Source organism: Monodelphis domestica, chromosome 2 (assembly GCF_027887165.1).
Source record: "Monodelphis domestica isolate mMonDom1 chromosome 2, mMonDom1.pri, whole genome shotgun sequence".
In the NCBI taxonomy this organism is placed as follows: Eukaryota; Metazoa; Chordata; class Mammalia; order Didelphimorphia; family Didelphidae; genus Monodelphis; species Monodelphis domestica.
In genome coordinates, this window is record NC_077228.1 from 213,187,334 (window position 1) to 213,208,107 (window position 20,774).

The following is a 20,774-nucleotide window of genomic DNA, read 5'->3' on the forward strand; positions in this document are numbered from 1 at the left end:
ATCCTATAATTCTGGAAAACTTATGTGGAAATTTGTTATTAAAATAAAAAATCCAGATTAAAAAAATAAAATAAATTATCAGCAATGTAATAATCCAGGATAACTCTAAGAGACTCATGATGGAAAAAGTTATCCATGATCATAGAAGGAACTGACAGAGTCTGAAGGCAGTTCAAAGCACACCATTTCATCCATGAATTTTTCTATAGTTAAAGTGATATGGATCTTTTTTCACATGATGATTATGTATGGAAATATGTGTTCTATGATAACACATGTGCAACCTGTAGAATATTGCCTGCTTTATTAAGGATGGGGGAGGGATGGGAGATAGAAAAAAATGTCAAAAAACAATTATTGGAGCAACTAAGTGGCTCAATGGCAAAAGAGCCAGGCCTGAAGGTAGGAGGTTCTGGGTTCAAATTAGACTTCAGACACTTCCTAACTGTGTGATCCTGGGCAAATCACTTAGCCCCAGTTGCCTAAACCTTACTCTTCTTCTGCCTTGGAACCTATACTTAGTGTTGATTTTAAGATAGAAGGTAAGGGTTTTTGGGGAAAAAAAGAGAGAAAATGATTATTAAAAATTGTATCAACATGTAATATGGAGGAAAAAGGGAAAAATTTTTAAAAGAAAGGAAAATACTAGCAGCAGGGTAATGCCTTGACAAATATTCTGCAAGCCAGGAGCCTTGCAGCAGCAGCATTGGCTTGAACTTGGTAGAGAAACTTCAACAAGCTGAATTAGAGCAGTCCTTTCTTTGCAAACTGCACCTATGAAGTTATAGATAAAGGAGTCCATCTGGACAGATTCATAACATTGGCTAGCTAAACAGATATTGCATAGAATTTTTTTTAACCCTTCCCTTTTGACTTAGAAACCATAAAAGTATCAGTTCCAAAAGAATCAACAGAAAACTGATAAAGGTTAGGCAATAGGGGTTAAGTGACTTGCCCAGGATCACACAGCTAAGAAGTGTCTGAAGTCAAATTTGAACCCAGGTCCTCCCTACTCCAGATCTGGTGCTCTAGATCCAGAATTTTGTTGACCAGGGTCAGACTACTACAGATAGAGGCTTTTGGTTTGACCCACCTTTCTGCAAAAAATTTTCCCACAAATTCCTTGTTTTTGAAAGTGACATTCATCTTTCCTCATTATTATTAGCACAGAAGAGCCTGAGATTTCAAAGTCCAAATGTAGGGGTTATACTATTCCTCTTGTTCAAAATGTGACTCGAAGTTGTTTAAGCAGCCTGTTAATATTGTCAGCATCTGTCTTTGACTGGGCCCTGCAGATGGATAGTGAGCTGGGCCCAGAAATGAAGAGGAAGAAGAAAACAGGCTGGATTGCATCTGGAAAATGTTTCAGTGACTTCAATAATAAACTGTTCCTAGAACAAAAATCCTACTTCTTATCCAGAACAGTCCTTTGGTGTTGCTTAATCATAGAATACCACAGTCTCTGAGGAATCAAAATTGTAATATGATCAGCATGCAATCTATAGGTTTCTCAAGATCATTGATAAAAATTTTAGAACAGCCCTGGGCAAGCAGAGATTGCTTGGGCGCCCTTTAATCTTCCCAGACTATTCCTGGCCTGGTTATTGCTTCCTACATTGCCTGGTCCAAAGAAGGCTCTTACAAATGCTTATTGACTGATTGATTATAGAACTATTTCTTACTATACCTAACCATATGTTGCTTTCTTCTCCACAATGAAAACAGGTGAAATTATTTCTTGATTTTGATAAAACATTTGGCAAATCATGCCTGCATGGTCTAAACTTGGTCTACCAGTTCAGTAACCCCTTAAAAAAAAGGAAACTGAGTTGGAGTAGTTAGGTGGCTCAGTGGATAGAGAGCCAGACCTTTATGGGAGGTCCTGGGTTCAAATGTGACCTCAGTTACTTCCTATCTATGTGACCTTGGGCAAGTCACTTAAGCCCAATTGCCGAGCCTTTATTACTCTTCTGTCTTGAAATTTATATTTAGTATCAGTTCTAAGACAGAAGGTATGGGTTAAAAAGAAAAAAAGAACTAGGGTTAATCTGGAATGATTTCCAAATATATATATAGTTTTGACACAATAATCACTTCCCAGGAAGACATCCCCCCTACCCATAGAGTACTTGGCTAAAATAAAATAACACAGAGTACACAATACATAGTATTGATTCTAAGATGGAAGATAAGGGGTTTAAAAAATAGAATTACACAGTTAAGAAGGTATACCATAATAGCAGTTGGTTGGCACAGTGTTGAAGTCAAGAAGTCCTGAGTTCAAATTCAGGCTCAGATACTTTCTAGCTGTGTTACCCTGGGCAAGACACCTAATCCTGTTTGCCTTGGTTTCCTTATCTGTAAAAAATGAGCTGGAGAAGGAAATGGCAAACCACTCCAGTATCTCTGCCAAGGAAACTCCAAAAGCAGTCACAGAGTCAGATACTTCTGAAAAATGAATGAATAAATAGATATCATATATACATAAAAATTACAAATCCTTCTACATGTAATTTATACATAATTTAATGACTAGTTATTCAACTTTATATATCCAACTCTACCTTTCTTGTTCACAATAACAATAGGGAAGATTATATCTGGATTTTGGTAAAACAGTTGACAAATTAGGCCTGCAGTATTCCCTTGATTCAGTAGTCTAATAAAAAGTGAAAAAGGAAATGGGGTTAGTCTGGCACAATATTCTATACTTGCATATTCTCTCTTCTCCTCAGTCCTATCTAGGTCAGTAGGGAAGAGGAAACTCTGCTTCATATGGGAAAGGAGATTAGACTCCTGATTGGTTGAGAGACTACTGAGAGTGATGATCCTTCAAGTCTCAAGAAAAGATCCCATTGAAGAAAGACTGAGAGGGACCAAGAGCAAAGTGTGTCTAGGATCAAGTAAATAAAGGCCCTTAAAAGCAGGACTCTAAGCAGAGTCTAAAGAATCTTGCAAAGAAGAAAAATATGATTTATCACTTGTTTATTTGGGTTTATGATTTGGGGTTTTGGCCTTATAAGATTATTCTATTACAAAAACAAACAATATAGAAATAGGTTTTGAGTGATAATACAGTGATGGTATAGTTAATATATAGATAGTAGAATGATAATACAGTGGAATTGCTTGTCAAGAATGGGAATGGGGAGGGAAAAGAGGAGAGAGACAACATGAACCATGTAACCCTGGAAAATTTATGTGTAGGTTTGTTACTGGAATAAAATAGACAATTAAAAAAATAAAATAAACTATCTTGCATAGTAGTCTCTCAGACACTCAGAATTTGTTTTCTTCCACATACTGATAACTCGCAGTATAAAACCATCCCTCTTCCACCTTACCCCGCCCCCACACTTTTAGGGGTCTCTGGGGATACAAACACTCATGTCAAGGGACATGAATGAGGCAACTGTCTGAAAGCCCCAATTCAGTATTCAAAAGTCTCTCTTCTTGTGTCTGTTTTAGTCTGTCTGTGTGTCTCTGTGTCTCTTTGTTCATGCGTCTTTGTCTCTGTGTCTTTGTCTCTGTGTGTGTCTCTCTGTCTCTCTCACTGTCTCTCTTCCCTTCTGGTGATCACTGCATGTATTCTTCCAACCAATTGAAGACAGTCCCTTATTCAAGGATGCAGATAAATATTTTCTGAGCCCATCTCCCTCCGCCCATGATGCGGCACGCAGCAGCACGGAGCTCTTTCTCTCTTTCCTCCCATGCACCAGGGTGGAAGTGTATGCGGCAGGAAGAATAGAACAACTATTCTTTGTTATTCTAAAACCCCTGACTCAGCCTCAGGCTTTCCCATCCCCAGACCCGAAGCTTCCCTTTCATTCCTTTAACCTTCCGGGCTCCGAAGAATTTCTTCCTTCTTCCCCTTACTGTCTGCACCAGCAAAGTCAATAAACATTTATTCCAGGAGCCCGACCCTGAGCTAAGCACTTCACTTCGGACACAAAGAAATGCGTGGCAGCCCCTGCCCTGGGGGAGGGGAGTATCACAGGCTAAAGGAGGAAGAGAACATAAAAAGAAGGTGAAAAACAGATGCTGGGGAGAGGAACCCGGTAGGGGCAGGGACCTTGGGACTTCTTTAGCCTGATGGAGATTAAAATGAGGAAGAGAACCTTTGACTTGATTTCATCTTGCAAAACGATGAGTCTATGGAGATCATGAAGTCCGGGAAAGCAGACAGGTGGGAAATAACAGGTGAATTTCCTAGGTGCCCTCTTAAAATGGTGGAAAATTTAGGAGGAGCTATCAGATGTGTCTCTCCCCTTCACTTAGAGCAAGAAAAGACAGGGCAGCAGGGACTGGGAGGTGCTGAGGAGATGCCGATTTCATCTTTTTTTTTTTTAACCTTTACATTCCTTATTAAGATCAATACTATGTAATGGTTCTAAGGCAAAAGAGTGGTAAGAGCTGGGCAATGGGGGGTGAGGGGGGTGAGGTTGATATGGGGATACAGGTTTTCCCTCTGGACACCCAAACTCCAGAAGTGTTCTAGGTCAAAGGGGACATAAGAAATTCCCTTCTAGGAGCATCCAATCCCACTTTTGGACTTCCCCCTAGATCAGTGATGGTGAACCTTTTAAAGACTGGTGCTGTGCACCTCCCTCCACATGCTGAGTACACTCCACTAAGTTTTACCCCACACAGGGAAGGAAGAAAGAGCTCCCATTGGGCTGCTGGACAGAGGGGCACAAGAGGAGGAAAAAAAAGGCATCAGGCATGGTGGAAAGGGGGAAGGGAACAACTCTGCTGGAGATTCTCTGCCTTTCAAACTCTGCCTAACAAACTCTGGGGTTGGGGAGGGAGGGTATCCATGTGCCCACAGAGAGTGCGCTTAGTGCCATCTTTGGTACCAGTGCCATAGGTTTGCCATCAGTGCCCTAGATCATAAATTAATATAGATCCGAACTTCTGGTTCCACTCTGATAAGCATCAAAAGATATCTAACCTAATCATCCTTTGAATTCCATAGATCTCATACTCCCAATCTCAGTGAAATTATCTCATTCCCACCCCCCTTTTCTTATTTTATGACCACTGCTGTCAAAAGGGCATAAAATCCCCATACCCCATCTCCTCAGGGAGGCAGTGTCTACCCTTGCATCTCTCTCCTGGCTATTTGGTATTGCTTCCAAATTTCAAATTAATAAATTTCTCTTTTTATTTTTAAGCTAAGTTTTAGAGTCTTGCTTCTTGCAAAGGGCAACTTGTCCCAAATCTGAGGTTTCACTTCAAAGCTCTCCTACAACAAAGTGACTTGCCCAGGGTCAGCTAAGAAGTATTTATTGGAAGTCACATTTCAACCCAGGACCTCTCATTTCCAGGTCTGGATCTATCCACTGGACTACCTAACTGTCCTCTTGTGCAGATTTCATCTTATAGAATGATGAGTTTCTGGAGTTCATGAAGTCTAAGAAAATTGCAAGGTAGAAAATGATGAAGTGAATTCCTGGGATCTTTCCTTAAATGGAGGAAGAATTTTCATATAAAAAACACTCTTTTATCAAGTATTCTAGTATTTTTAGTTTCTCCACTAGGAGTATGATCTAGGGAGTCATAAACTGTTAGCTCTCCAAGAGCTTCCATTCTTAATTAATCTTCATTTTTAGATTTTTATTCCACTCATCTCCTTTTGGTTCATTTTAACCTGCATCTTTTGTTCTTGTCTTTGGCTGACTGCCTGAATCATTTACTTTAAAAAAAAAGACATTCAAATAGGATCAGAGAAAGCCCAAACTTCTTACACTGATAATTTGGCCTCATTTATGTTCCTTTTCCCTTTTCCCCCCTTGTTTCTTTTGCCATTTCTTTTTACCAGATTCTGCTAAAAACATCTTTCCATTGCTCCTCTGCTGACAATTTGGTGTGAAGAACTGTGTTTCCTGTGTTGTCCTATTAGGTTGCTAGGTGGGGAAATATAACACTGTCAGAAGAGTATGAGCCAAGTTGTTATCATGATGATTTTTCCTACTTTGTAGCAATGCAAAACCACCTGTTTCTATAGCCCAGGGAACCAGAAGCTGGCTTCTTGCCAACCCCTGTGTCTTTAGTTGCCATCTATGAACCAGTCAAACCTCCTTCCATGATTTTTCAAAGACCAGTCAATGGCTGGGCCTCAACACTCACAATCCTGTGATATAGTTCTTGCTCACTTACATTCATCAGTTTCAGGTCACTTCAGCTAGGTTGCCTTTGATCCCCTGCTATACACCAGATTATAAACTCCTTGAGGGCAGGGACTATCTTTTGTCTTTTTTGGTATGATTTGAGCCTCAGAGTCCATTGGTATTAGACTCTCTTCTTATTGGTGGAGATCAGTGCCCTGTGCCTGCTAGAGGGTTGGGCCAAAAATGGGGAGAGTGGGAGAAAAGAGGTATTTGGACTCTTCCGTTTCTTCAGAGTTCTTCTGACCCATGGCATTGAAAGAAGATGGATGAGCAACTAGAGTGCCAGGCCTGGAGTTGGGAGGACCCAGATTTAAATCTGGCCTCAGACATTTCCTAGCTATGTGACCCTGGGCAGGTCATTTAACCTTGCCTTTCTGTCTTAAAGTTTGTTGAAAGAAAGATAAAGAGAGAGAAAAGGAGAGGTGAGGTGCAGGAGAAGAGAGAAGAGAAGTGAGGAGGTGCAGGAGATTCTTTTCAGGACTGAAAAGAGAAAGACTCAGGGAAAAGACAACATATAGAACTTGGATCATGTATTTATTTCAGCTTGCTATATTAGGGGCTTTAGGGAATTTCTCCAAGTAAGATCTGGGACTTTTTCTCTTGGTTGAACTGAGTAATTTCTCTCTTGATAGGATAAGTGGATTGTGTGTTGTGTATGTGAATGTGTTCATTGTAGGACTGGTTTTTGGTGGGAAGGAAGTCCAATCTTGGAAATAAAGCTTTAAATATTCCTTTCTGCATTTAGAATAGCAATCAGGACTTTAACTTGAGTGTAAAAATTATATGCCCTCGACTAATAATATTTAAGGGATCCGATAGATATAAAGGAAAACAGAGGGGCCAGTTTCTGGTTCCAACCTTGTTTCCTTTTTTGACAAGATTTAAAATCTTTTGGAGAAGGAAGGATGGGAGGTGAGATAGATAAGAAATGTCTATTCTTGCCTCTCTGAAAGCTACATTTATAACACCACATCAAGATAGCCTTGCTACATTTGTATTCCCAGCTCTCAGCACAAGGCTGGCATATAGTAGACGCTTAATAAATGACTCAGGGCTTGCTTCTCACTGGATTTGCCTGCAAATCCTAACATGGACTTGTCAACATGGAAATCTAGAAGTTCCCAGTTTATTTAGTTTGAGGGTAGAAACCCCAGGGTTTGACCTTGTCACAGGAGAGGTTTCCCCCTGAGGGAAGGTCCCACTTCACCGGCCAATAGACATCCACTTCAGGTGGGAGGCAGATCCCATCGGAAGTCAAGTAGTTCTTTTGTCTCCAGAAGCCTTTCCCAGTATGTCACACCATCCTTCGGAGGATCCAACTCAGGACCTTCAAGATGTGCTACCTACTGCACCAAGGCTGAAGTGGATGTCTAAAGGCTGAAGTGGATGTCTATTGTCTGGTGAAGTAGGTAGGAACTTCCCTCAGAGGGAAACTCTCCTGTGACAAGGTTAAAATCTGGGGGTTTCTACTTCCCTACTAAATAAACTGGGGACTTCTAGATTTCCACGTTGACAGACTCCTATCACTGAACTTCCAGCAGCTCAATCTTTCTAACCTTTCAAAACTCACAAACTTAATCTGGTCTGTCTCTAACACTCCACCTAAATTAGGAAAGAATAAACTCAAGAACAGAAAGAATATCAAGGATACAGGCATTGTTTATGTTGATACAGGTAAGGAGACTAGGCTGGTGCTACTCTCTTTTCCCACCTGGAGGCTCACAGGAATTGTTCCTGTCTCTGTGGTGGGTGGCTCAATGGATTGAGAGCCAGGCCCAGAGATGGGAGGTCCTGGGTTCAGATGTGATCTCAGATATTTCCTAATTGTATGACCTTGGACAAGTCACTTAACCCCCATTGCCTAGCCCTGACCACTCTTCTGCCTTGGAACCAATGCACAGTATTGATTCTAAGAAAGAGGGTGAGAGTTTTGAATGAAAAAAAATTTTTTTTTTAATTTTCCTGGACCTCTAAGGCTTTACGGGACCTTGGAAGAAATTTTTATGTGGTTTGTGTAGAATGTTGTAGCTCCCAGTAGTGAGAGTAGGCCCCAATAAAATCAGAGCCATCAGCTAGCTAGAGCCAAACACATAGCTTACCTACCCCCACCCCCACATGAAAACTTAATCCAATTCCTTCCCAAATACTAGATGTTCTTCCAAGAAATCAATGTTGCAGGAATTCTGTGAGAAACTTTGTTAGATGGTTACACACTGACATATTGAATTATTATCCTATAGAAAACTCTGTCTAAGCTTTGGTGAGGTAACCTAAGTCATTGTACTAAGATTGTAAATCATTACTAACCATTGTCCCTGCAAAAGGCTTACCTAATCCCTTATCCCATGTCACTTTTTCTATAAAATACTAGCTGTGATCAATAAACTTTGCCAGCTTCACTGTCCTTCCTTATGAGTGTCATCCTTCTCCCCACATCTCATTCTCCTCACCCCTTCAGGACCCCTGAATGTTTGTCAGGACCCCTTAGGATCCCCAATAGAATGGGACATCTAAAATTTTTGACCAGTCTCTAGCTTAATTGACCTTATGTACTGAGGGGGAAGAGTTTACGACCAGAACAATTTGGTTTCTCACTTGAAGGTAAGAGAATGATAAGCAGGTCCCATTCCTGATTTACTGCATGGGAAGCTTTATTAGAAATCAGGTTTCCTTCAAAGCCAGGCTTTTTGTTGCCTTTTTCCTTGTTGCCTTTGGGTTAAGGAAGGACATTTTGAAAATCAAAACAAGACCTTCTTACTATGAAGCAAACCCTCAATAAACTTTGCAAATTGTTTCTTTGTTGAGTTTTTATGTATTTGGGGCAATTGGATTTTTACCTATACTCTACTTACATGAGATTTGTGCTACAGTGAATTATTTGAGACTATATCCTGACAGTAGTAGAGAAGTAAGTGAAAAAGCAATGCTTATACCTCCTTAGACTAGAGATAACTATTCTAGCTTGGGAGATGTTACTCAAAAGGAGCACCAGAATGGCGATAGTGGAGGACAGTTAGGGCTCAGTGGAGAATGTGCCTATTCAGGGAGCCTGCTTCTGGAAATGTTTGATAATATGGAATGGAGGTCCCCTGATCAACATTTGAGATCATGACTGTTTCCAGTCCTCTAGGTTACTGTGGTTAAAAAAAAACAACACTTTTAAAAAAATTCATTGCTGGGTCTGCATTCAGAAAGCACTAACCAGTCAAATTAGGCTCTTCTCTCCATCCTCTCTCTCATCCCAACTTCATTTAAATAGAGGCAAAGACTGCTATAACCTTCCTGGCGGGAGTAGATTGCTTTCTCCATCTAGATCAACAAGAAGTTATATCTTCCTACTTCTGTCCTCATTGGGCCTATTCTGCCGTTGGTGAAGGAGTATTGGAGACAAAACATGAGGCTGCAACCGCATGCAGTTAAAATTTGAAGAACAAGACACCATACATTCCTGCCAGGGTTTGCAGGCAGCTGATCAGAGTAGAAATCTGAGTTTAGAATGATTTCCTTGTCTTAGCACAGCATTATATTAAAGGAAGCCAATTGGGGTTGGGGGTAAAGTTCTCATCTATCATCAATGTTAAATTTGGAAATGAACTTAATGGGAAAGACACTCCTAATTCCTCAGGGCTACATCTAGAACCCTAATGGGGAGAGAGGACAGAGGTAGCTTGGAGACTCAACTCATAAAACTGGACTTGGGGTAAGAATTCCTAGTCCTGTGGTAGTGAACCTATGGTATACATGCCAGAGGTGGGCACTCAGAGCCCTCTCTGTGGGCATTCCTGCCATTACCTCAGCACAGAGTTTGCCAGAGTTCCATGACTAGAAAGCCAGAGGAATGCAGGGTTGGGCTACTCTCCTCCCTCTCTCTCCACCTATGCCTGAGAACACGCTTGCCCCTCTAAAAAGTTCACCATCATTTCCCTAGTCTATATAAGGGAGAGATTCTTAACTTTTTTTGTGTCATAGCCTCCTTTGGTAATCTGGGAAAAACCTATAGACACCGCAGAACAGTGTTTTTAAATGTACAAAATAAAATATGTAGGATTACAAAGGAAACCAATTATATTATATAATTTTTTTCCTAAAAAAATAACTTGGATCCCAGGTTAAGAACTCCTTATAGAATAAGCCCAAGTACCACTCTTTCTCTGTGTATTATACCAAGAATTGCTTCTCTTTTGAGGAAAATTTGTGCTGAGGATAAAGTTTATGGGACAGGTTGTACTTCTTTGGTTTGTTTCACAAAAAAATTAGGTTGAATTTTTTTCCCAATAAATAAAAATCCATTTTCTTTCTATTACCCCAGCCATAAGAAATAAAAAAGAAATACAAAATCTTTATAGCATATATATATATATATATAAAACAAAATAAATCCCTATATTGGCCATGTCAAAAAAATGTTTTAATCTGAACTCTTGTGTCCATTACCTCCCTGTCAGCAGTTGCGTAGTATATTTCATCATAGGTCCTTCCTCTGGAATTGAGTTTGGCCATTTCATTCATGGGGTTCTTAAGTCTTTCAGAGTTCCTTGTCTTTACAATGTTGTTATTGTAGAAATTGTTCTCTTGGTCCTGAACTTCACTCTACATTGGTTTGTATAGGTCTTCTCAGATTTCTCTGAAACTCTCCATCATTTCTTACAGCCCAATAATATTCCATTCTATTCATGAACCATAATTTATTTAGCCATTCCCCAATTAAAAGCAAAAGATCATTTCTGAAAGGGACAAGTTGTTTTTCTTCTCAGCCTAGAAGAGACTGAAAATTTCTAAAACCTAATCATGAATCCTGGAAGTTGCAGTCCCATATAGAGAGCATTGTTTTCTCTCTGCTCTAGGAGAGACTACCAAAAGCTCCTAGCTAGAGAGGACATCTGTTGCTTCAGTTTTTAACTGGACTGAGGCAGAGCGGAGGGGCATTTAACTGAAGCCCAAAATGAGAGCAGTGGGCAGTAGTAGTTAGCAGAAAGTGGCATAATGGCCGTCAGGGAGACAGAAAAATTCTAGTAGGAACATTGAATTGAGAATAAAAATGAGGTTATTGATGTTACTGGAGATCCCCCTGCTTAGTATTTCACCGATTCTAACTATGAAGAATGTGGATAGCTGGAATAGACTAAAGCCTAACTGTTGTCACTCCTTATTATGAGGGAAAGGATAGTAAATATCCCCCGTGCCTGTTTCAGATACACTTTCCAAATTATTTTCCTGATTTCTTTAAGCTGTTTCAATTTCTTGATTTTTGTCCCCCTTCAACTTTGCCTGATCCTAAGTGATCTGTTACTTAGGACTCTCAATTGCATATGGACGGAAGTGCAATGATTAGTTTGGCTAGTCACTGGACTAAACAGATCAGAGATCTAGAAATCTGTTCAAAATTCTAATGTTTTATTTATTTCACTGAGGGGGAGCTATCAATTGAGATCAGTTTTCATGGTTTTGATTGTACTACTCTTATCAGTATCAGAGAGATGGATTAGGGCCCTGAACTCTTAGGCAATGAATCCTTGAGTGAACCAGATTCAGGTGGTTTAGGTTGGTAGTTATCCCAGAGAAATTTCTAGGAGAAGCCTGGACAAAGAGAAGCTCACACTTCCTGGACCAATCTGTGGGAGGAGGAAAGTGGACTTTGGAGAGAATCTGCCCTGCACAAATTCTCCCTTTCTTTTCATTTTCAGTATTTCCCATTATTCTTAATTATATGTTTTCTATGTAGCTTTTACTGTTGTTTTAGTTCATTAATAAAGTATCCCTTTAGCCCTTTTTTAGTTTAGTGTTAAATCCATGGATTATTTCAGGGGGCAGCTGGGTAACTCAGGGGATTGAGAGCCAGGCCTAGAGACTGGAGGTCCTGGGTTCATATATGAACTCAGATACTTCCCAGCTGTGTGACCCTGGACAAGTCACTTGACCCCCATTTCCTAGCCCTGACCACTCTTCTGCCTTGGAACCAATACACAGTATTGGCATAATTATTATTGGCATAATTATTATTGGCATAATCATATTGTTAGCAGTTTTACAGCATCAGAACACAGTTGTAGGACTGGCTATCCCAGAAGCTTCCAGCAATTTTACTGGGATTCTTTGGTGAAATGTACCACTGGCTTGGCCTGGCTCACTGCAGAGAACTGTTCTCTCTGATGTCATACTTTTTTCCTAATTGAACTTTTCCTTATAAATCTTTTTGGAATATGGTGCTTTTCAGCAGTGGTGCTGATTTAACTGAGATGGAGCTTGGTCAGTGTCCAGCCTGCTTAGAGCCGCAGGGGCTAATCCAGGCAAATGAATGTAGATATTTGTGAAAACCTTTCTAGCTACCAGAGCTTGAACTTTGTTGGCACAGTCTTTGAAAACCTAGGATCACTTCTACACCACAACAAAATGATGCTAGAGCAAGGAGTTTGTGGAGCCTCTGTGACAAGTCCCTCATTCAAAGATCAGTCTTGGAAGAAATTAGAAAGGATTATCATTAGTATGGGGGTTGATGAATGAGTTTATTTTTTGTTTTTCCTAGAGATACTTTCCAAGACAATTTTTGTAGTTGTTGTTGAATTTTTAAGGATTATTTAATATATTTTATTTTCCCCAATCATATGTAATAACGGTTTTTAACATTTGTTTTCCAAAATTTGAGTTCCAAATTCTTTCCATCTTTCCTCTCCCCCTCCCCTTGACAATTTTCAAGGTTTTAGAAGGGTTAGGAACTCTTGGTGGAGGGAGTAACCACACTGACAAAATCACAGATCCTTGAAGTACTTAATTTGGTGAACCACAATGTGACATCATCATCATCATCATCATTATTATTCATGAACATAAATTTAAAACCAGAACCCTCAGACAAAATTTGGCCAAAGTATTAAGATCTGCCTTTAACCATCACTTGTATAAATACTATAAAAGTACAAAAGGGTGCTCTTTTAGTGCATCTTAAAGTAATTTATGGGCAGCAGCTAGGTGGCATAGTGGATAGAGTTTAGGTACTGGAATCACAAAGCCTCATCTTCATGAGTTCAAATCTGGCCTCATATGTGGTAGTTGTGTGACCCTGAACAAGTTACTTCACCCTGCTTGCCTCAGTTTCCTCTTCTGTCAAATTAGCTGGACAAGGAAATGGCAAACCACACTAGTGTCCTTGACAAGAAAAACCCAAATGGGGTCACTGAGAATTGGACATGACTGAACAACAAAATAACAGAGCTATTTGCAGTCTCTTCTCCTTCTTCTCTGCCCACCACTGTTTTGTTGCTGGGTAGCAGCCACCTTTCTCTCCCCAGACTACCCCACACTACCCCACACTGTGCTTCTCAGTCATGGGGGACCTCCAGAGCCTTGTGAGCTTCTCCATCACCCTCTGGATCCAGTCTAACAATGGTCCTGTCTTCTTCAAAGTGGACGGGCAACACTTCGGGCAGAATCAGACCATCAAACTACTCACTGGTTCCTCTTACAAGGTGGAGGTGAAGATCAAGCCTACCACCCTCCAAGTGAAGGACATTACCATTGGTGGTGTACTTGTCCCATTAGAACTGAAATCCAAAGGGCCTAATAGGGATGAAATTGTTTACAGGACACTGAAGGCACAACTCCAACCAAAAGTGGGGAGCGACGACCCATCCAGATCATGATGCCTTTCAATGATATTGGGACCTCTGAGACAGCGTGGCAAGTCAAGTTTTACAATTACCACAAATGGGATCATTGCTAGGGGGGAAGCCCCTTCTCTGTCCCTGAGTGTGAGTCCAAGCCCATCGAGATGCGCAGCTTAATGTGAGTGAACAAGGAATCTTTCTTGTGCACATGAGCCTGATATTGCTGGACAATCTCTTCAGAAATCTACCTTAACAAAATTAAACCCACAACCAGCACAAGCCTTAATGAAGGCCTCCTTTGACTGTTGCTCTCTCTCTCATTGGATACTAGTAACAGGAGTCTCAAACTTTTTTGGAGGTATAATCCTCCTCTGATGCAAGCCGCTTCCCCTCATGTTGCAGATCATGATGCAGCATCCCTGGCAAAACTACACCTTTCTCTATTTTGCATCTGTGTACATCCCCACCCACCCCCAAAGTACTCAGTGGGACCATTGACTGCCTCTAGCTATAGCCAAGCAGAAATATGAGTTAGATGTTGGCTATTAAGTGGTTCTGTGGACTGTTGCACATCTTGTTTCCAAGTTGAATGACTTTTTCTTTTCTATTCAGTGTTGTAAACTGTTTTTGGACTTTATTCACCATGTAGAATTTGGTAACATGTACCCTTTGCTGTTTTAGACTCTGGAAGGATTTTTCAAAGAAGGCCCTTTGGAAAGTTATGAACTACAACAAACGATAACTAATATGGTTTGCTAGGCAGAGTCCCTCGCCACCTCTCTCTCCCCAGCCCACCCCACACTAGCATCCCCAGGCTGTGGTGCTCAGTCATTGGGAGACCTCCAGAGCCTTGTGAGCTTGAGTATCTTGTGAGTATTGAGCTTGTGAGCTTGAGTATCTTGGCTTTGTGGAAGTAGGCTTGCAGATAGATAGCATTTTTCCTCTTTTTCCCTCAGATGTAAAATGAGATGGCTGAAATGGAAGGGACCTCAGAGACAGTCTAGTTCTATAACTACGCTCTTATAAGTAGCTAAAATCTTACCCAACCACTTCTGTGTAGGGTCTAAGAGACTGTCACAACTCTGCTCTTTGCAAGCCAGTTTACCTGAATTTTGTCATATTGCCCCTTTATTTAAGAAGTTTTGGTCATATTGCCCACATGGTTGAGACCTGAATCACTACATTCCTCCCTCATGTGAACTTTGTGAAAGTGTGTATGGAATTGTAATCAACTTTTGAACTTTCTAATAAAGGAATTGAAAAGTTAAAAAAACCAAAAAACAAAGTATTTCATGGGTTACTTAACTTGATAGGTTTGGCCAAAGAATTCATTCCTATGGGTTTAACAAAAGTAATGTCACAACTTGAAAAAAGCTGATTTGATTGGAATGTTCCTGAAATAGAATTGGTTACCAATAACTCATTTTAATTTATTTGAACCATCATAGTCAACTAATTTTTTTTTTTTGAGGCAAACAGAGTTGTGACTTGCCCAGAGCATACAGCTAGCAAATGTCTGAGGCTGGATTTGAACTCATGAATCTTCCTCTTTCCAAACCCAGTGCTCTATCCAACTTTTAACTTTTTAAACTAACTTTTAAACAATTTCTTCTTCAGTACCTTTGCTGTGCTTTGCTGAATAGTTTTTTCAGTTATATCCAACTTTTTGTGATCATATTTGGAGTTTTCTTGTTGAGGATACTGGGGTGGTTTGCCACTTCCTTTTTCAGTTCATTAGACAGATGAGGAAACTAAGGCAGAGTTAAGTGACTTTCTTAGGGTCACACAGCTAACAAGTGTCTGAGAACAGAACTCAGGAAGATGAAGTTTTCTGATTCCAAGCCCCACACTCTGTCCACTGTACCACTTAACTGCTTCCCTAAACTGGGAAATGAAAAAGTAAGTCTGAAAAGTAGCAGAAAATGCATTTAGTTCTTTCCTTATAAAGCTTACAAGGTTTCTGGGGAAACCAGGAATAAACATAAAAATTAAATAACAATACAAAGAATTCATGGCAATGTCATTTTTTTTAACCCTTTTCTTCTGTCTTAGAATCATTACTAAGTATTGCTTGTAAGGCAGAAGAGCAGCAAAGACTTTGCATTTGGGGTTGTGACTTCCCCAGGGTCATACAGCTTGGAAGTGTCTGCAACCAAATTTGAACCCAGAATCTCCTATTTCCAGGCTTGGCTCTCTATCCACTGAACCACCTCACCTACCTCACACAATTAAGTGCCAAATAAGTGCATAGAGACATAGTGGAATGTAATAGAATGATGGACTTGGGATTCAATTCAATCCAACCCAATAAACATTCATTTATTCATTCATTTATTTTTGTCTAAACTCTTTCTCTTTCTTTTTTAATTCAAATTTATTTTATTTTCATAAATATTTATTTATATATTTCTCTTTCCCTTCCCCCTTTCTCTCCCAGCCCCCTCCCATATTGAGAAGCAAGAAAAAACAAAACCTGTTACAAACATAGACCTGTCCAAAAAAGAAAAGAAAAATTACTGTCTATCCCATTTCTATCTGATTAGTATATTTTATCATGTTCCCTCGAATTGTGACTGGACCTTGTGCCAGCCAGTGTTCCCAAGTCTTTCAAAAATTTTTTCTCTGTATTATTGTTGTTATTGTATAAATTGTTCTTCTGGTCCTGCTCATTTTGTTCTGCAGCAGTTAATGTATTTCTTTGCAAGTTTTTCTGAAACCATCTTTTTCATCATTTCTCATAGTATGATATTTTATTTTTCAATAAGGGCTTATTGAACACCTCCTGTGTGGCATAGTATCCATGGGATCAAATTTAATTTTTCCCCCAGATTACAAATTGATAACATTTTTAATACTTGTTTTCTGATATTCTGCAATTCATGTTCCTCCCCACTCTCCAAGAAGGTAGATATGACATAGGTTGTACATATATTATCATGTAATACATATTTCCATGTTTATCATGCTGTGAAACAAGACAAGTATTAATTACACCAGAGAAGAATTAATGGAAGAAATAAGGTAAAGAATTGTAAGTGTCAATTTGCAGTCAGCCTCTTTCTGTTTCTTCTATGGAGGTAGAGATCCTTTTTCATCATGAGTCCTTTGGGGTTGTCCTGGAGGATTGAATTTTTATTTGACACTTAAACACTAAAAGAAAAATTAGCTTTCCTATATGCACAGTTGAACAGAAAAAGACAATTTTGTATAAATCTGTGAAACTTTATAATAATATACAGCTTGGTTGTTTTTTTTTAATTTGGAAAATTTTATTTAATTAAGTAATTTAGAATATTTTTCTATAGTTACAAGATTTGTGTACTTTCTCTCCCCTCCTCCCTCCTCCCTCCTGAAGCTAATGCACAATTCCACTGGGTTTTTCATGTGTCATTGATCAAGACCTATTTCCATATTATTATTTGTACTAAGGTGATCATTTAGAGTCTACATCCCCAATCATATCCCCATTGACCCATGTGATCAGGCAGTTGTTTTTCTTCTGTGTTTCTACTCCCACAGTCATTCCTCTGAATGTGGACAGTGTTCTTTCTCCTAAGTCCCTCAGAATTGTCCTGAATCATTACATTGCTGCTAGTAGAGAAGTCCATTACATTCGATTGTGCCACAATGTCTCTGTCTCTGTGTATAAGGTTCTACTGGTTCTGTTCCATACAGCTTGTTTTTTAAAAGAAATACATAAAAGGGGAAACTAGATTGTACAGTAATTAGAGCACAAGGCCTAGAGTTGGGAGGATCTAGATTCAAATCCAGCTTCAGATACTTCTTAGCTGTGGGACCTTGGGCAAGACGCTTAACACTAATTGCTTAGGCCTTATTTCTTTTCTACTATAGTTTCATTTCTAAGACAGAAGGTAAGGGTTTAAAAACACACCCATGTACACACAAATTAAATCCTCACTGCTAATATGGAAATATATATTACATGAAAGTATAGGTATAATCTATATCAGACTATTCACTGCCTGGGGCAGATGGGGGGGCAGAGTTGGAAGGGAAATTTTTTGAATTTAAAATGTCAAAAAACAATTGTCAAAAATTGTTTCTACACATAACAAAAAAAAAAGCATTATTAAAAATAATCCTCATTGCTATTTTCAAAGTTGCCCTGTTTGTCTATTTTCCTTTTTTCTTTTTGTTTTCTTCTACGTACTGTCACTTAAAAACTTCAGGATTTTCAAGTTCTGATTTGTCACTATGTTTATCAGAGTTCTTAAATCTTTTAAATTTGTTTTTTTTTCTTACCCTGTTGTTATTGAATACATTGTTATATGATTTCTGTTCATTCTGTATCAATTTATATAACTCTTGCTAGATATCTCTGAAACTATCCATTTCATCATTTCTCAAAGCATACTATTTCATTACCTTCTTATATCATAATTTGTTCAGCCATTTCCCAATTGTTGAACAACCTCTTTGTTGCCAGTTCTCTTCTACAACAAAAGAAGTTGCTGTAAATATTTTTGTACATATTGGTCCTTTTCATTTCTTTGGTGGTATAGCCCTAGTATTAGTATTGCTGGTGGTATAGTTTCAAATTGCTTTTTATCTACTTCTTTTCTGTGAATTATATTTTATTTTTTCAGTTAACAAGGATTTATATTCTCCCTCACAGTTCTTCCTCCCACCACTGAAAAATAAAGAAAACAAATCCATTGTAACAAATATGCAGTTATTAATATAATTTGTTCAACTGTTCCCCAATTGGTGGGCATTCCCAAATTTTCTATTTCCTTTCTACCAAGAAAAGAGCTGCTATAAACATTTTTGTTTCTATAGGATCTTTTAGTATTTCTTTGATCTTTTTCAGATTACAAGCATTGTAGTAATAATATAAGTGACTCAAACGGAATGCATAGTTTTTTTGAGGCATAGTTTCCAATTACTTTCCAGAATGATTATACCAATGCACAGCTCCACCAACAGTGCATCAGTGTTCCTGTTTTCCCATAGCCTCTTCAGCATTTGACATTTTCCTTTTTATCAATTTTGATAATATGGTGGAGGGGAAGGTGGTACTTCAAAATTGCTTTAATTTTCATTTCTCTAATTGTTAGTGATCTGGAGCATTGTTTTTATATGGCTTCTGTAGAGTCCGATAAGTGGTACTACAAGGAGGGGGTTGTCCTTTGTGATAGGGACCCGAGGAGAAGTAGGGAATCATCGAACCAGGGTGAAGAATGACAGACACGGACAAGTCAGTGTTTGAATAGGGCAGGCAACCTCTATGATTTTCCCCTTGGGAGGAAGATATAGAGGAGAAGATTAAGGTGGAGAATGTAAGCAGACAGGGGCTGGAGCCTTGTGGAGGAAGAGATTCAGAAAGGAGAGAGAAAGAGAGAGAGAGGATTAAGGAGCCCAGTGGAGCTCCACGAAAGGGGAGAGAAAGCCAAGAGGAAGTTCATGGGTTTGCCTCTGAATTTAATCCCAAGCACGTAGTAACCACATCACAAAGTATAGACACTTAAGATTGGGTGGCAAGGTAGAGGGAACACCTTTGTAGAGAATTGAGTCCGAGCATGTTAATGAGTTTGTCTTAGCCAAGGGCCACATGGCCAGTTCAAGGTTACATTCACAAGCCTCATTGGTATAACCTTATGTTTGGAGACACAGTAACCATACAATGATTTATATTTCATAGATGTGAATATGCTTGGGATGCTACAGCTTCAGATTCTTTAGATTTCTTCCCTCCATAACTGCCCATTCACATCCTTTGACTATTTATCTATTAGAGGACTTTTGTTCTTCAATATTTGAATTATTTCTTTATAGAACTTGAGCATCGCATCTTTAACATAAAAAATTGTTGTAAAGATTTTCCCCTAGTTAACTGTTTCTCTTCAAATATTAACTGCATTGATCTTGTATGGATAAATATTTTTCAGGTTTTTTTCCTCCCTTCCTCCCTCTCTTCCTCCCTTCCTCTCTCCTTTTCTTCTTCCCTCTCATCTTTCCTTCCTCCTTCCTCCCTCCCTTCCTTCCCCTCTACTTTCCTTCCTTCTTCCCTTCCTTCCTCCCTTCATTCCCTACTACCTTTCTTCTCCCATCCCTCCCTCTCTCTCTTTCTTTTGCCATCCATTTCCATGTTCTAGCCTAGTTCCTTGTTAAGTATGTTTTCATTTATTCATTAAGTTGGTCAACCAACAAGCATTCATTAAGCACTTACAATATGTCAGATGCCAAGTATTCTTATATGTTCAACCCTCCTTTATCCAGTTGTATTGAAAATGAAGTTTCATGTAATGCTCCTTTTCCCAACTCCTTATTCCTGGTCTGTGTTATATAGTAAGTTCTTTCCCTTACTATTCTCTTTCTTATCTACATCATTCCTTTTCTTTCTCTCTTTTCTTTTTTTTTTTAATCTTAAACTTGTTAAATCATAACAAGACTAGTCTCAGACCTTCTGTCTTATATACATCTCCCTCTGTTTCTTCTTTTAGACTGTAAATGATGCATCATTGTAGAGTCCCTACAACATTTTCAGATATATATACCTTTGTTTTTCTCTTGACTCTTGCATTTCAAAGTTTCTACTCAGCTCAGATCTTTTCCTCTTTTACTAAAGGTCATTTCCCCCCCTCTTATAGGACTTTATTCAGTTTTGCTGGATAGGTTATTCTTGGTTGTAATTCTTCTTTTGCCTTTTGGAACATATTCCAAATTCTCTTTGAAATGCTAGCTGCCAAATCTTCTGTGATGATGACTGTGACTCCTGGTATTTGAACTATTTATTTCTGACTGCTCCCATTATCTTTTCTTTGATATAGAAGCTCTGGGTTATTGCTATGATATTCCTTTGGCTTTTCATTTTGAGATTTCTTTTAGGAGGTAACCGGTGAATTCTATTTTCACCTTATTGTCTGTTTCTAATAAGATTGTGAGGTTTTCTTTTAGGATTTCATTCAGTACAGTATCCTAGATTTTTAAAAAAATAATTTTGAAATGTTTTAAGGTAATTCAATGATTCTTAGATTATCCT

At 39.0% G+C, this 20,774-nt stretch overlaps 1 pseudogene; it reads left to right on the top strand.

Moving 5' to 3' along the window:
- Positions 1-13,492: 13,492 nt before the first annotated feature.
- On the top strand, positions 13,493-13,983 carry LOC100027588 (CB1 cannabinoid receptor-interacting protein 1-like; annotated as a pseudogene).
- Positions 13,984-20,774: the final 6,791 nt, after the last annotated feature.